Source organism: Manis javanica, chromosome 3 (assembly GCF_040802235.1).
Source record: "Manis javanica isolate MJ-LG chromosome 3, MJ_LKY, whole genome shotgun sequence".
NCBI lineage: Eukaryota > Metazoa > Chordata > Mammalia > Pholidota > Manidae > Manis > Manis javanica.
This window is the reverse complement of record NC_133158.1, coordinates 133,440,486-133,458,235: the sequence shown is the minus strand read 5'-3', so window position 1 is coordinate 133,458,235 and position 17,750 is coordinate 133,440,486. Positions and strand designations below refer to the sequence as shown.

The following is a 17,750-nucleotide window of genomic DNA, read 5'->3' as shown; positions in this document are numbered from 1 at the left end:
TTGAAATATACAAAAAGTGCATAAACAATTAACAAAAAAATATGTGTACATAAATTTCATGAATAAAAGGAGGAACTATGAGTAATGTTTATAATGTTAAAATTATAATCCACATCATTTTACACCCCAACAATAAAAATAAACCATGTTTTCAACACAACAGCACCATTGGCATTCCACTCCCTAAGAATAGATACAAACCTAGTAAGCAAAGATGAGTTAGTATACCAAACAGAATATGTAATCTGGTAAATAAATAGATGACACATCTTTTAAAAATAGTCATACCTGATCTATATCCCAATGGTGCCCAGGGAATCACTGGATATCACCCAGAGTTCTAGCAGAAAACAGAAGGAAAACAGAAGGGAGTTTAATAAAAGGACCACAGACTATCCCTGATGTATGATGGTTCAACTTAAGATTTTTCCACCTTATGAAGGTGTGAAAGCAATATGAATTAAGCAAACATCATACTTCAAATTCTTAATTTTGTACTTTTTCCAGGTTAGTGATATGTGACACAATACTCTCTTGTGATGCTGGGCAGCCGCAGCTCCCAATCAAATCACAGTCACAGCATCACAAGGGTAAAGAGCTGATGGCATTCACAAACATTCTGTACCCATACAACCATTCTGTTTTTCACTGTCAGTACAGAATTCAACAAATTACATGAGATTGTCAACACTTTATTATAAAATAGGCTTTGTGTTAGATATTTTTCCCAACTGTAGGCTGATACAAGTGTTCTGAGCACATTTAATAGGTAGACTAAGCTATGATATTCTGTAAACTAGGTGTATTAAGCGCATTTTCAATTTAAGATATTTTCAACTTAAAATGGGTTTATTGGTACTAACCCCATTGTAAATCAAGGAAGACCTGTATGTACAAGGGTGTGGGCAGGATGAAGGGAAAGCCATAGGGCAAGATGAAGTACTTTAGAATCTGATACTATCCTAGGCAGACTGGCAGGGGCTGTGAACTTTGGTAGAGAAACACAAGCAGTGCCAACCTGTGGCTTGACATGGAGGGAGCCTGGAGAATAAATACCCCAATCACATTATCTTCCTGTCCTCTCAGATTCAGTTGTATTTCTTATGGTCAAACTCAACCAGAAGCCAGAAGAAGGCAAGAAAACCTGTTGATGAAGCCCAGTGAATCAGGTCAGCCTTTGGAGGCACAGAGCAGAAGAGGGATTTGATGGGAAGTAGCCATCACTCTAGCATTAGCAAGAAATGAAATACAACTGCTAACTTCTTCAAAACAATGTGCTCAGTTAACTTGATTCTTGTTTTTCTTCCAGTGAAACCAAAATAGGTGGGAGGGCAGCTAGTTTATTTCCAAAAGTCCTGTGATGATAGTTCATGAAGTTCTTAATTTCTCTTGCTGTATTAATTTGGGTTCTCTGAGAATCAGCTGTGGTCATGGGATTAGACATGTAAGAGATTTATTCAGGGAAGATAAAGGAAGATAATGCTGGTATAGGCAAGGAGAGTCTCAGATGGCAGTGCAGGTCTGAAACCTGTGAAAGGAGAAGGGGAAGGAAGGAGGACTGGGGAGGAAAAGAAACAGAATATAGTTTAGTTCTAACAATGTTTTGGCCAGGCCAATGAGGAGTCTTTGAGCCCAAGCCACACGTGGTAGGGGCCTATGTCCTTCCTGCAGGAATGACCCTGCCGTAATACCTCTGCCACACTCATTCACTCACTAGGAGCAGCCTGGAAGACATGTGCCCTCAATGAATGCGGTGGTGGACCCAGAGGTGTGGCAGCTGGGGTTGTCAGTCAACTAACCCCCCTACAGCAGGAGATCTGAGAGGCTTATTTTTTATGGTCATCATACATGCCACTTATCTCTGTGAATCTGAATACTAAGAGGAAAAAAAGCAGAAAATGCTCATTACAATTAGTGCTATATAGGGAGGAGCCAAAATCTATGTAGCTGGAATAACTTGGGCACACAAAGACCCATTGTTTTCTTGAAATACTCTACTATGCTGCAATACTCTCTCGATCAAGACTTTGAAGACATATATTATAGATCTTCATGGGGAAAGAATTGTTCTCTAGGGCATGTCTAAACGTATCTTTTTGCTCAGAGCATGGCCTCTAACCCCTCTCATAACATGTATCCACTGCATGAGATCATTAATTTACTTTGCTATCTTTCCCACCATACTTATAGAGGGTAATAATTGTGTTTTATTTGACTTTATAATACATTTGGACCTGGCTCATTGTTGAGTTCTAAAGAAATGATGGTTTAGTGAAATATTTGAATGTGTGAATTAATGAAAGTTAGTTACTTAAGGTTACTGAGGAAGTGAGCTTTAGAGCAGGTAAACTTAGTTTAGGGCTACAGGGGATGTCTGATGGTTGGGGAGTGGAATTTGGGGGATGCCTGAGAAGTGTGTACAGAAGGAGCAGAAGCTTAATACACGTGACTTCATAATATTCCCTTGAATTGTTGTTCAGTCAGCAATTAGTTGTCATGGTGTGACTATATTTCAACCATTTTTCTCAACTGCCCCCTTTAATCTGTGTCTATTAGAGGTCCACATAACCTGTCAAACCAATAATTCTAGCAAAAATAAGTAAATATTCATACTGTTAGGTATAATAGAAAGGCAAACAACAGATTGATTGACTTTCTCACTTAATCGATTGCTTTGGTATTGTGGAAATAGAAGAATAGGCTTGTTAAGGAATTGATCTTGTGACAAACTTTCCTTGCCAGAACTCTGAAGTTAGTCTTAGTTGGAGCTCCTATCATGTAAGTTCCAGAGGGAATTTTTAAGAAATTCTATGCTCTTAGAATATTTCTTTAGAGGAAAAAGAGAAACTTGTGGAGTATGGGATAGACAATACCAGTTAGTTGGTAATACCTGGATTTAGGCTGATATCCAACAAGGACATATTTACACTGTATGAAGGTTGATGTTTGCTGTGATTGGTTGGTTTCAAAACGATACCCATTGTTAATGATTTTGACTCTCATTCTTGCCTGAGTTCAAGTTCTGGCTCTGTTCCTCTTTAACTCTGACTAAAGCAAGTCACTTAACTTCTCCAGGTTAGTTTCCTCATCTACAAAATGGGTGCCGTGAGGATAACAGCACTTCCCTTACAAGGATTAAATGAGGAAGTATAAATGAAAGCACATAATAAGCTATAGAAGAATCATAAATAGTAATGCTTATTAGTGTTTGTAAAAGTAATTACTCAAGTGCTCCTACTGACAACATGCTTCAGCTCTGAGGTGCTGAGAGGCAAGTACAACCAATATGATTGAGTCGCCATTTTCAGGATGGCCTCCTTAAAGCTAGGACCTCACGTGGAGTGTGAGTTGAGAAGGATCTAACAGCATCAGAGACTTGCACATAGTTGCCACACTCCTCTCACAGTCTTTATATGTGCTTCATGTGGAAGAAACCATTGTTCATATCTTGCCATTTTCACACAGATACAGTATCACTGATCATCAGCTGTGTCAGCCTTGTTGAAAATTAAAGATAACAATACTGAAAGTACTGATAAATGTATACGGTATAGCTTGCATGAAACCTAAGTATGTCACTTTGTACCAAGAAAGACCATAATCTTTGGATGGGGATTATACCCATTTTATGAATCATGCCATAAAATGGAACAGATCTAAACTGCCCTACTTTCAGAAACATCTGGATTGCTAAATGTGTATTTACTTTCCTAAATGTGCAAACTCTGATTTCAAATACCACATATATTTTAAAATAAAGATAATAAGGTAAGATAAAATCTCATAGCAAATACAACTTCCAATTTTGTGGTTCAACAAATATTTATTGAACATCTGTTACTTGCAAGGCAGTACTAGACATATTGAGATAAACTATGACCCATAAGATATGAATTATACTGTTAGTCTAATTATGAACTGTTAGTCTAATCTAAGTACATGTGATGATTAACTTTTATTTGTCCACTTGGCTATGCCATGGTACCCAGATATTTGGTCAAACACCAGTTTAGATGTTGTGAAGGTGTTTTTTAGATAAGTTAACATTTAAATTTGCACACTAAGTAAAACACATTACTCTTCATAGTGTGGGTGGCCCTCATCCAATCAGCTATAGGCCTTAAAAGAAAAAAAGGATAACATACCCCTAGGAAGAGTTTGCCGTCAGACTGCTTTCAGACTCAAGCTGCGACACCAACTCTTCTTTAGGTCTCTAGCCTGCTGTACCCATAATTATGTGTGCCAATTTCTTAAAATAAATCTTTCTCTCTTTCTCCCAACCCATATATATATATATATAAATGTAGAACCAACATAGAAATATATATATGTTATGTTTCTATGTTGGTTCTGTTTCTCTGGAAAACCCTGATTTATCAAATACAGTATGTGATCAAACTAAACATTTCTTTCTCAACATGTGATATCTCATTTAGATTATCAATTCCTTAAGAAGAGGGGTGTTTAAACTTATATCATCTTCCTTGGAATAATTACCATAAAGTTGGACAGTAAATATGTTTAGTTAATATATGAGAAGTAAGTGAAAGAATATTAACATATCCTAATAAGTATAAACAATGTATTCAGTGATCCAGCACATATAAACTATAGAATTTAAAAGGTGATTACTGTTAGTTTCATTTGCATCAGTACTACTTTGGCTCATGAATTCTATCCTGGGCTCAGCATAAGCTGTTTCATTCTAACCCTATTTTTTCCCTCAGCCTCGTTTTTGTCACTTGAAACCAGTGTAGTCCTAAGTAATATACCTGCCTCCCAGGTAGATGGAACAGTATATAATAAAGCAGAAATAAAATAGGTGCATTAAAGTAAGGAGAAAATGAATATGTGTTAGGTAAGGAAAAGACAGGAAGAATGGTTATACCAGAAATACTAGGCTAAGAATAACTGCTATAACTGGGAACAAGATTTATCTATGATTTTCTTAGAAGTCAAGGCAAAAAGGAATCTCAATAAATTACCTTACTTTCATTGTCAAATACAGGAATCTTATTGCCTCATCAAAGATAGATTTTTGCTTGAATCGAACTTCTGGAATAAGAGAAAGTGGTTAGAGATTTTCATGTAAGGGGCACTAAAAGAGAAGAGAGTGAAATTAAAAGTATTTATAGAATCTCTATTATATGCAGGCACTAATGTATTTATGAAATATCAGCTTCTGTTTGTATTACAGGCATCAATGTTAACTCATAAACTAACACAATTTTTATTTATCACACTGAGTATAATGGTCCAATAAAAGTGTTATTCTGATGGGTCTCTCATTTAAACTTTTATGTCAGGGATATTTAAAAATCAGAGAGATCAAATTAACTGAATACATGGCTATCTCCTCATAGGGCTGACACTACCAATGCCATATATAATTCTGAGAGGTAAAGTATATGGTATTTCCTTCCTGAAACACTATCATCTTCGTAATATCATAGCATTAAGAGGAGTCTTCCAGTCAGTCTATCCTGTGAGAAAGTACAGCAATCCCTCAGCAACCCTGCAAATACTGTAGTTCACAGTTGAACAGTGAGAAGGAATGAGAATGAATCACCAGGAGCCACACAGGCTCATTCAAACAAAATATACCAGGTTAATCTCACTGATACAATTACTAAACTAGCCCAGTAGTCTAGATACAAATATTGTGATGACTTTATGGACAAGGAAGGGTGTGTTCAGCCTACCAAAAATGTTACACTAGTTAATTCATCCATAAATCCCAGAAAAATGACTTTAATATAGTCTTGTTCTATAGATATGTTAGATAAGAAGCCTGAAACCCAGAGAGGTAAAATTATTTTCCTGAGATTACAGAACACATCAAAGCAAGAGCCAAGACCCTGGACTACTTGCCAGTGCTCTTTCCATTAGATAAAGTTAATATCACCAGCTTTTACTTAATGCTACCTCCAACTGAGGATAGAATGTAAGCAGCAAGTCCTAGGGCACCTAATAGCTCATTCTAGGGATATTTTTTTGGAGTACAGACGTGCGTCCAAGGTTGAGGTTGTGTCTGAGCGCCTCTGATGGATTTGTGTACAGATCTTTGGGGACTCTTGCAAAGAACTTATGCCCAGTGAGGCAATATTGGGCCAGAATTCAGTTAGGTAGCACTGCCTCAGTCCTTTGAGGGGACTGAAAGGGGAAGTGTGACTATGAGCAGACCATGGCTATGACATGGATTCTTCCTCTACGTAGGCTTCAGGAATTTGAGTCAGTGTTGCAAGGACACAGAGGAGCTGTAAGTAAAAATTGAAAAATCTATTTTTACACACTTTTTTTGATTCCAAACTTTCCCTTACCTCCAATAACAAATTAGTGAGTTTTTGTCTTCTTTACAATTACTACCCTAGTCCATGTCCCATCATCTCTCACCTGATCCCTCTAATAGGCCTCTCTGCTTCTACTCCTGTCCTCCTTTACATCTAGGGCCCATGTATCAGGCAGAGCAATCATTGAAAAAGTAGTTCAAATCCTAGAAAAAGAACAAGCTAAGCCCAAAGTTAGCAGAAAGAAGGAAATAACAAAGATCAGAGCAGAAATAAATGAACTAGAGGCCAGAAAAAAAATCAATGAAATTATGAGCTGTTTTTTGAAAAGATAAACATAATTAACAAGACTTTAGCAGGCTAAGAAAAAGAGAGAGAAGATTCAAGTAAATAAATCAGAAATGAAGGAGCAGACATTACAACTGATACCACAGAAATACAAAGGAAAATGACAGACTACTATAAACAGTTATACACCAACAAATTGGATAACCTAGAAGAAATGGATCAATTCCTAGAAACATATGATCTAGAAACATATGAAATGAAATCATGAAGAAATAGAAAATCTGAACAGACCAATAACAAGCAAAGATATGGAGTGATTAATCAAAAATTTCCCAACAAAGAAAAACTTTGGATAAGATAGTTTCCCTGGTGAATTCAAACATTAATACAAATCTTTCTCAAACTGTTCCAAAAAATTGAAGAGGAGGGAATCCTCCCAGGCTCGTTTTGCAAGGTCAGCATTATCCTAACACCAAAGTCAGATAGACACTAAAAGAAAAACAAAGTACAGGCCAACATCCCTGATGAGTACAAATGCAAAAGTTATCAACAAAATGTAAGAAAACAGAATTCAAGAGCACATTAAAAAGATCATACACCACGATCAGGTGGGATTTATCCCTAGGATGCAAGGATGATGCAACATATGTAAATCAATAAGTATGATATACCACATTTATAGAATGAAATATAAAAATCATATGATCATCTCAATAGATGCAGACAAAACATGTGACAAAATTCCATATCTTTCAAGATAAAAGCTCAACAAATTGGATTTAAAAGTGACCTCAGCATGATAAAGTACATATAGGACATATGCACAGCTAACATCATACACAATGTGAAAGGTTAGAAGCTTTTTCTCTAATATTAGGAACAAGACAAGGGTGTTCACTCTCACCACTTCTACCCATTATAGCACTGAAAGTTCTAGACAGAGCAATTAGCCAAAACAAAGAAATAAAAAGAATCCAAATTGGATAGGAAGAAGGAAATTGTCTCTGTTTGTAGATGACATAATCTTATACAGAGAAAATTCTAAAGACCACCAAAAAACTAGTGGAACCAATCAACAAATCCAGTAAAGTTGCAGGATTATAAATCAACATACAGAAATCAGTTTATGTTTCTGTACAATTACAACAAAACATCTGAAAAAGAAAAAAAAATCCCATTGACAGTAGCATTAAGAACAGTAAAATACATAGGAATAAATTTAACCAAGGAGTAAAATGAAATCTGTACAATGAAAACTATAAGACTTTGATGAAAGAAATTGAAGAAGACACAAATAAATGGAAGGATATCCTTATTCATGCTTTGGAGGAATTAATATTGTTAAAATGCCCATACTACCCAAGCAGTCTGTAAATTCAATGTAATGCTTATCAAAATTTCAGTGGCATTTTTTTAGAGGTATAGAAAGAACAATCTTAAAATTTGTATAGAGCCAGAAAAGACCCAGACAGCCAGAGAAATCTGAGAAAGAGGAACAAAGATAGAGGCATCACCTTACTGATTTCACACTATATTACAAAGCTATAGTAATCAAAACAGATGGTACTGGCATAAATATAGACACATAAACCAAGGGAACAGACTTGAAAGCCCAGAAATAAACGCTCACAGGTGTGGTTAACTAATATTTGACAAATAAGCCAAGAATAGTCAATGGGGAAAGGATAGTCTCTTCAGCAAATGGTGTTAAGAAAGCTAAATAATCACAGGCAGAAGAATGAAACTGGACTCCTATTTTATAGCACTCACATAAATCACCTCTGAAAGGATTAAAGAAACTTAAGACCTAAAATCATAAAACTCCTGAAAGAAAACATGGAGAAAAAGCTTCTTGACATTGGTCTTGGCAATGATTTTTTGGATATGATACCAAAAACACAAGCAACAAAAACAAAAATTAATTAGTGGGACTAAATCAAACTAAAAAATTTCTGCACAGCAAAAGAAACAATCAACAAAATAAAAAAAACAACCTATGGAATGGGAGAAGATACTTGCAAGCCATATATCTGGTGAGAGGATATTACATATTATACAGTATCCAAGATATATAAGGAACTCATGCAACTCAATAACAAATAATCTCACTTAAAAATGAGAAGAGGAACTGAATAGATATTTTTCCAAAGACATACAGTACATGAAAAGGTGCTCAACATTACTAATCATCAGGGAAATGTCAATCAAAACAGTAACAAGGTATCACCTCACATGTGTAGAATGACTATCATCAAAAACACAAGAGATAACAAGTGTTGGTGGGGATGTGGAGCAAATGGAACCCTTGTATATTGTTGGTGGGAATGTAATTTGATGCAGTGCTATAGAAAACAGTATGGAAGTTCCTTAAAAAATCAAAAACAGAACTACAGTATGATTCAGAAATCCCACTTTTGTGATAAATCCAAAGGAAATAAAATCAGGATCTTGTAGAGATACTTGCATTCACATATTCATTACAGCATTATTCATAAAAGCCAAGATATGGAAACACCTAAGTGTCTGTCTGTGACTGAATGGATACAGAAGATGAGATACATAACACACACACACTGGAATATTACTCAGCCATAAGAAAGAAAGAAATCCTGTCATTTGTGAGATGGATGGACCTTGAGGACATTATGCTAAGTGAAATAAGTCATACATGGAAAGACAAATACTGTGTGATATTATTTATATGTGGTATTTGTAAAAGCCAGACTCATGGTAACAGATAGTATAATTTAAAAACCAGAGGACAATGGGATCTAAGGACTCTTTATTTGGTTATCAGTATAACAGAGTTTGTCCAGGGAAAGGAAGTGAATCTGTTCAAGGGTGGTGTTTGCTTTAGCGGGTGGCTGGGGTGTGCTCTCCGTGGTTCTACCAATAGCAGGAGGCTCAGCACAGAGGGAGTGCCATATTAGCTGCTCTGGCTGGGTTAATATTACTGAAGCAAACTGAAAAAACTTACTCGTAAACTCACAGGAAACATCTAGAAAAAACTAAGAAGACTACAAGGGGAGTGGAAGTGACAATAACGGTGATTCCAGAGTCAGAGGAATGGTGTTTATTAATGTTAATGTTAATGTTAAAATTTCACACCCTGGCTAGTGAAGTCTGAGACACACAGATTACATATGAAATACCAAAGGATATGCTTTCAGGACCTAAAAGAAATATTGTAGTAACTAAACAAAAGACAAGAAACAATTTCAAATATAACATCTTACCCTTCACAAACAGAATGAGCTCAGTTGCCTCTGCACTAAGTTTACTGTTTTCAACTCATTGCTTGTTGGTCAAATCTCAGAATCTTTCCTTGATCAAAATGGTTTGTATCTGAGGCATGTAGCCTGAGCTAAAACATTTCTTTACTTCCTTTCCTTATGAAGGAAGGACACTATCTATCTATCTATCTATCTATCTATCTATCTATCTATCTATCTATCATCTATCTATCTATCTATCTATAATTGACCTACCTACCTACCTACCTATCAAGGGCAAATTTTACATTTGTTTGAGGAAGATGATATCTACCATATCTGTGTGAAGAGACTCAGGTATCATACAGGTTTTGACCTCTTAGGAAGAGAAAATGACTGTAGGAGTAAATAAGGTAAGGCAAGGGTGGTAACAATGGCTAGGAAGAAAGTCAGACCCAACCTGCTCCCCTAAGGTAGAGTGGTTCAGGGTAAGTCAGTGTGATAGACAGATTCATAGCTTTTTAAATAGCTTCACATCAAATTTGCCTCCAACTGGAGAAAAATGGGTAGTGGTAGTCCTTGGCCTTGTTTTGTGTTTTTATTAGTGACTTGGGAGGAAACATGGAAAGCATGCATCATACTTAACAGTGTCACAAAGCTGGGAAAGACTGTTTGATGATAGACTCAATGTTCAGAAAGTCCTACGTAGTCTGGAATGAGAATGAAACTTACAAAATAAAATTTAATAAAGTTAAATATTCAAGTAAACATTAAGGTTAGTTGAGATGAAGTCAATTGCATTCCTAATGTGTGTGCAGCTTGACATTTTTTCATGGATGAAGAAGCATGAGTTAATAGGATGAGGAGTTTGCTAAGAAAATTAGATGTTAACAGTATTAAACTGTTATGATACAAATGTTTTGTTCAAATTGAAGCAGGAAAGAGTATCACTCTGTGGTTGTGTTCTGATTATGCCTGAAACATTATGAATAGAATCTGGATACCCAACTTTCAGGGATGTTGAGTGAGTAGGGCCCCAGAGGTGGTAGAAGAAAAGGATGAAGAGACATCTGGAATCATGTGATTAGATGAAACTTTATGTCTCTGAAAAAATTTTTAGAGACATTTATTCAGGAAAAGAGAATCCTTAGGGAGCATGTGACAGGTATGGTCAATTGTTTGGAAGGGAAGTCATGTGGAAGGAGGCTGTTGTTACTTTGTCTGCCTCCAGAGGGCAGAAACAGGACCGGTGGGGGAAAGTTGCCAAGAGTCAGGCTTCAGAAGACTTAGTTTAGATCTAGTTGTTGACAAAATGCTATCTTGACAAGATGTGTTTTCCCTTTTCCTGGTGATGTTCACGCTGGAGCTGGACGCTTACTTGTCATGGATATGGGAGCAAAGATTCTGCTTTGAGAGGAAGAGCAGGTCGAAAATCTTTAGCTCTCTATCAACCCTGTGATTTTATGAGCCCTGACAGTCATTCAGCTTCTATCTGAATAGTTCTGATAACAAAAAAGATATTCTTGTTTGAAGTGACATACATATTTGTCTACAATTAAATATATGTATGTCTACCATTTGCCCTTGTCTTGTCTTGAACAACAGTAAAGGTGAAACTACAGCTTTGACTGGTTAAATTGTTCTAGAGAAATGTGTTTAACTAAAGTTGAGATGTTGCTCTTAGATTGTAGTATTTACTGAGTGGGCTGGCCTTTATTCTATTTAGTACTCTGGTAAATTCTGAACACCCTTCAAAACAGGATTAATTGGCTTTTTGTCAATGTTCATACTGAAGCTGGTATCAGATCTGTCTCAGAACATTAGAACAAGAGGTAGATACAAAGAGTTAATGCCCTTTATCTAAGGTCAAGATTAGGTTTCAAGATTAGAGGCAAGACCAAGCCTGTGAGAACCTAGCAACCTCAGCTATAGGCAGAGGAAGGATATGGAGACTGAGAACCTGGCTCGAGCTTTTAGATATTATTTATGTCTTACTGACCACGTGAGCTTTGGGAAATAAGTGCAAATTAAAAATTTTTAGATGTAGAGAAGTGTTCAGAGGTTTAATGGCCTGAGACCTTTTCAATATTAGTTTCAAAACTCCTGCTTTCCTATGTGTTAAAGTTGCATTTCTTTTGTTATAGTGTAAATTATTTGAGATCAGAGTATGACTGAATCTTTTTTTTTTTTTTAAATATATAACAGCCTACATTGCCTAGACCATGGAAAGGGTTTACAAGTCTGCATATTTTGTTATAGGCCTTAACTTCCAGGCATCTTCATTTGGATGCTAATTTTTTTGAGAAAATCATGCTTTTGGTGCAAAGTTATGATTATGGTTCCATAATTAATGACCTAGGGTGGCAGGTGACATGACGTGTCAGCACCAGATAGTAATACTCATTGCCTCATGTTGAGGTACTCCTTCCCATTTGCAAATGATCTTCATGTCTAAGTCTTCATCATCTTCTACATAGGTTCAAGGCATGCCTCTTTGACAGGAGCTTTGTTTGACATCTTTCTGCTAGAATAATTAACTTTGAAACATACTTCAAGCACTTCATGCCTCCATAACCTCACAGTGTTTTCTCATTATATTAAATTAAAATTCCTCAATGTATAGTTAAGTCCCATCTTTTTTTCAAAAGTCCCATCTTTTCATTGAAGTTTCCAATTTTCTGTCCTTTTAATTTCCTCCAGGAAAGATGTCTTCACTCATTCATTCATTCATTCAAGGAGGAACCAATACTTACTTATTGAGTATCAGGTGCTTGAGGTTTTAATCCTCACAACCACATTAGGAGTAAGGCAATCTCACTATTGAATAAATGAATAACCGAGGCTCAGAGAACTTTAATAACCTGCCAACATCACTGGCTTTTGTGTGATTATAATTTCCATGCTCTTTCCACTACACTACACTTCCTCTCATTTTGCAAGCTGTGGTTTCTATCCTGTGCCAGAACTGGTGTTAAGGTGGTAGAATAAGATGAATGAAACACTGAGATCACATATATGAACATACACTTTCAATTTTAAAGCATTTTGTGTACTTTGATTCTTAATTAGAACAAAGTTAGTCTAGCGGAAGAAACGGGCAGAAGTCATTCTGTCTTCTGCATCTCTCTTGTCTACTTTTACATCCTTTTCAAGCCTGTCTTTTAATACTTGGATTTACCTTCAGCCCTCTGAAGTTTGCCCATTTATGTAGTCATTTAGATTCTTCTACATACTTTCCAATTAATTCATTCAACAAACATTAATAAGGGAGCACTTTGTTCAAAGCACAATACTAGGTTGATGCTGAGGATACAAAAATTAAGAAGACACAGTCATATGGAAGATAGGAACAATAGCTTCAGAACAATGTTGAGGAAAACTGAAAAGAGCTATTAGTTTGTGGGGGGGAAAAGCTATGAGACTGTAGGGAGGAAGGGAATGTTTATAGCTGGGGCTCAAAGATGAGTAAATGATCTTAAGATAGGGAAGAGGCGGAAGTATGCCCCAGACAAAGTGAGCAGCAGCTTATTGGAAGTCCTGAGAGTTCATCTGGGCTGGAGGCTGTGGCTTAGGGGGAAGCAAAAAACGCTGAGGCAGGTGCTGGAGGACAGGAATGCACTTTGTTTCATTCTGTTCTGTTTTGTTTTGTTTTTCATCCCATGCAGGACTATAACCTAGGACTGGAAATATGTTTTAAAAGATGGCTTAAAAGAGCACCTTTGACGACATTTGAGGGAAGAAGCCAGGGAGGAAGGCGGCCCCCATTTGCGTGGATTCACCGTTATCCCTCACATTTCCAGGAACAAATTGTAAATGCCACCAGGAAAGGAACCATTTCTCAGCATTCTTTTATATTTTTCTGGCTTTAATACGGTACTGTGTACAATAACTTTATCTGATAAATGCTTATTTATTGGGTCAATGAAAGTAGTAGATGGCCTCTGGTAATTATTAAGAATACCTGAGAAGCTAAAGAGGGAAGGGGTCTCTTTGGGAGAACTTCTGCCCTCTTCTCTCCTGGTAATTTGAGAGGGTGGGATGGTATGTAGTCTGTTAACTTTTGAGACTGTACAGCAGGAATACATTACGTGTGATTTAATTAATATAAGCGCAACAGTTGTGTAATGAGTCCTATTGTGGCCTGTGCACTGTGCTATGTTTGATAGTAAAGAAAAACAGGTATGAGTAAGGAGCAGTCTCTGCCCTTGTGAGCGCACATTGGGTACTGAGGGGAAATGGGCATTTTAACTTTGGTATAATTAAATCTGTTCGCGCTATGTTAATCTATGAACAAAGTGCTGAGGGAAATAGGAAGAGTGACGGAATAGCTCACAAGGTTGTTGGGGGTATCTAAGAAAAGTTAATGTATGTGTAAATGGGAAAACGTCATGGAGTCAGCTCTGATTATTACTCAGCAAATGCTGCGTTTATATTAGTGTTTGGCGACTTCTGCAGAACAGCACAACCCTCGCTTTTCAGGAGTTACAAGTTCCTCTAAGCCTCAGACTTCTTTAGCCTGGCCGAACCAAAAAGGGTTTCTGGTTTGTTATGCAGGCCTGGGGTGCAAATGAGGCTCCCACAGCTCCTGTGAGCCTGGGATTGTGGCGGCGGTTACATTCGGTAGTTTACGGCAGTGGGCGGGCCCCAAATCCCCATGTGGTCTCGACATCATTGACATGGCGGAATCCCCCACCAAACCCTCCTAGCAGTTATTTGAGCGGCGGCGGCGGCCGGAGGAGGAGGAGAGCGGCGGCGGCGACGGCGGCGGCGGGAGCAGGGAAGGGGGTTGCAGGGATCCTCGGGGCTGCCGGCTGGGAAGGCGTGGGCGACCTCTTGTGTGGCGCGCCTGGAGCCCAGCGTTTTAGCCCGAGGGAAGGTAAGGCGTGCCGGAGCCGGAGACTAGAGGGGCCCCTGAGCCCGCGCCTCGGCCGCCGGGCCCCGCGCGCTGGAAAGCCCCGGCCGGACACCGAGTCCGCCAAAGTGCGTTCCGGTCCCGGAGCGCTACGGGCGCGCCGGGATTCCCGGGGAAAACTTGGCCCCAGAGTGCTGGGGCGCCGTGCGCCTGCCTGGGCACCCCGCGAGCACAGGCGCTGGGAGGGGGTCGGCCTCCGTTTTGGGGCTGCGTCTGCTGGGCTTCGGTCCCCCTAGCTTGCCAGGACTTGGAGGAGGGAAAGAAACGGGTAGATTCTTTTTGTTGAAAAAAAAAAAAAAAATCTGGGCAGCGGCTCCCGGACTCTCCCTCCCCCTTCGCCCTCCCCAGTCTTCCCAGCAGATTTTGTCCGAGGAATCCGCTCCCCCTCCCGGAATCTCCGCGGCAGGAACGCTGCCCGGGAGGGGGAGGGCGGGCGCAGAGGCTGAGGAATCTTCGACGTGTCACTTTCTGAGACTGTAGATTTCCATATGGTGGAGGGAGGAGGGCGGGCCAGCGGGCGAAGTGGGACTGGAAGTTGGGGCTGCCTCTCCGCGCCGGTGGGGGCGGGCCGGGTCTCGGACCCCGGGATGCGCGCGGGGAGGTTTCCGAGCCCGCAGCCCCGGGGCCCCGTCGGCCCCCTGCCCCTGGCCGGGCCTCTCCGGGACACTCCCCGCCTTGCCGCTGGCCACCTCCGCGCGCGCCACGTCCTCCCGCCCGGTCCTGCCCCCCGGACTCCCCCCTGGGCTGGGGGCGGTAACCGGCGGCCGCGGCCGGACTCGGCGAGCCTAGAGGCTGGAAGCTCGGGCGGGGGAGCGGGCGCGGCGGGAAGGAGCGGGCGACCCGGTGTGTAGGCCAGCGTTGCTCCGGTCAGTCGGTCACCCCGAGGGGCGCCTCGGCCGGGGGTGGGGCGGGAGGGCGGAATCCGCGCCCGGAGGCGGCCGGGAGGGGCCGCGAGGACCGTCTGGTGCCCGCGGCGGGGCGGGGGGCCGGCCGGCGTGGGAAGAGCCTGTCACTCTGGGAGGAAAGTGGGGCCTCGGGCTGTGCCCGCGAACTTCCCCAAAGGTCCGGTCCTGGTGGGAGCCTGAGGACGGGCCCGGTGTCCGGGCAGACGGGGCTGGGCCGCTTGGCGGCGCCGTTGGCGGGGAGGCTTCCAGGAGTGCGCGGTTGGATTTGGAACTTTTCGGTCTCAACTCCCGTGCCCTCCCAGACCAAGAGAAGCAATGGCATTTTGTTCAGTCAGTGCAGTTTGCGGACTTCCTTGAAAGTTACAACTTTTTTTCTTTTCATTTTTTTTGAAGCAGAATTTGGAGTTTGCCCATGATGGGCCGGAGCCGGGACCCCATATCCACACTTTTATCTCTACATCCCTGTTGGTTTCTAGTCTCCCTCCCCCTCTTCCAGCCAGGCTTAATCATATTTTGGAATCCGGCGAGGTCTTTTGTTGGGTGGGCAGCTCCTGATTTGCTTGTCTGTTTATTTTTTAATATGTAGCTAATTTGATTTAAATGTCCTCCAGTTTCCAGGCTTTGCTAGAGAAAGCTATGGGAGAAGGAATAAGCCACTTTTTTTTTTTTTTAAGTATGGAAAGAGGTGGGGCATTGGGAAAGGGGAGGCACGTTGATTGTGGGTAAAGAGTCAGAGGGAGCAGACAGACCCGGAAGAAAAGGAATCTGCTCTGGAATAACACATTTTTTTGAGGCTACAGGCCTTGGACAAAAAGGCATGGCTCTGTTCTGATTTCTCCTGCCTGAGTTGCTCCTCCATTCTCAAGTTAAAAGTTTTGGCTCTGGGGCCTGGTCTAGCCATGCGAAGAGGCCCGCAGCTGGTAGCAGTCCATGGCCCTGGTTTTGCGCTTTTTGTGGGGGCCCTTCATTTGAGGCTGGATCTATGAACCCTGGGTTCAGTAAATTTTTTTGGGTCCCCGGGAGCAGCTGTTAATGAGGGTAGTCTTTAGCCATGTTTCCGGCACTGCAAGGGACCTCACTCCTTGAGGGCGTAATTCTCACTTTGTTTAGACACTAGGGGGTCACCCATAAGCTGGCTACGAATTAGGCATAGCCGGTTGAACAAAAAAAACCATTAAAAATTTGTATTTAAACTCGTGTACTTTTAAAGTGCTGTGATTAAATTCTTGGAAAAAAATAATCTTTTAAGATAGAGTTCATTTAAAAGAGATGTTAAAACTGCAAGATATCATCATGGATTAGGGGGTTGTAGCTTCTAATTACAGTATATTCAGTTTCAGAAAGATATTCCTGAAACAGATTTTTATAAATAGCTCACAGAGACCAAGAGCTATATTGGAGAGCCAGTCTTCTGGGGTTTCTGGAAGAATGTTTGGGATAGGCTGGGAAGCTCTGGGAACCTAGGTAGTAGTTTACTCTCTAAGAGATTGTGCCCCTTTTGTTAAATACTTCATTTAACATGGTATCATTTGATAGCATCCTTAGATGTTAACCAGAACAACTTCCCAGACTTTTCACTTGAGGAAAATGAGGCCATGGAGGGGAGTTAACTTGTTCATGTTTGCCATCATAGACCAAAGTCCAATACAGGATTGTATTAGTAACTCTTCCTTGGATATCTAATATGTACTAAGCACCATGTACTGTGCTTTTTATATATTAGCTCATTGTAAGTCTGTAACAGTCTTTCAATTTAGGCGATGTTATTTATGGACACTTTACAGAAAAGGGAGTTGAGGTTCATGGAAATTAAGTAACTTGTGTGAGATCGCATAGCTACCAACAGAATAATCGAATTTTCTTCTATGATGAAGAGATGGCTCTATATCTGTGTTGTCCCAATCAACGTCCATGAGGCACGTGGAGCTGTGTGGGTTTGAAATCTGGCTAGTGCAACTGAAGAACTGTATTTGAAATTTTATTTAGTTTTAATTATTTTAAACTGCTTCTTGGGCTAGCAGTTGCTGGATTGGAGATCACCATATAGAATTTTCTGACTTTCAAATCTATGCGCATTTAACTGGGTCCTACTGCTTTTCAGATCTCCTAGTTCAGAGTTCTTTTTTCCACAGTACCAGAGATGGTT

At 40.2% G+C, this 17,750-nt stretch overlaps 1 protein-coding gene across 3 annotated transcripts in view; it reads left to right on the top strand.

Annotated features, from left to right (window-relative positions):
• The first annotated feature begins 14,464 nt into the window (after positions 1–14,464).
• The window catches only part of FNDC3B (fibronectin type III domain containing 3B), a 331,538-nt gene continuing 328,252 nt past the window's right edge, over positions 14,465–17,750 (top strand). Inside the window, exon 1 of one of the 3 annotated variants that reach the window (XM_073232085.1) lies at positions 14,465–14,663. The gene's annotated coding sequence lies outside the window, so the exon portion shown is untranslated. Of the gene's footprint in view, positions 14,664–15,406; positions 15,566–17,750 lie in introns of those variants that run through there. The other 2 variants (XM_073232084.1, XM_073232083.1) reach the window with 2 other exon arrangements.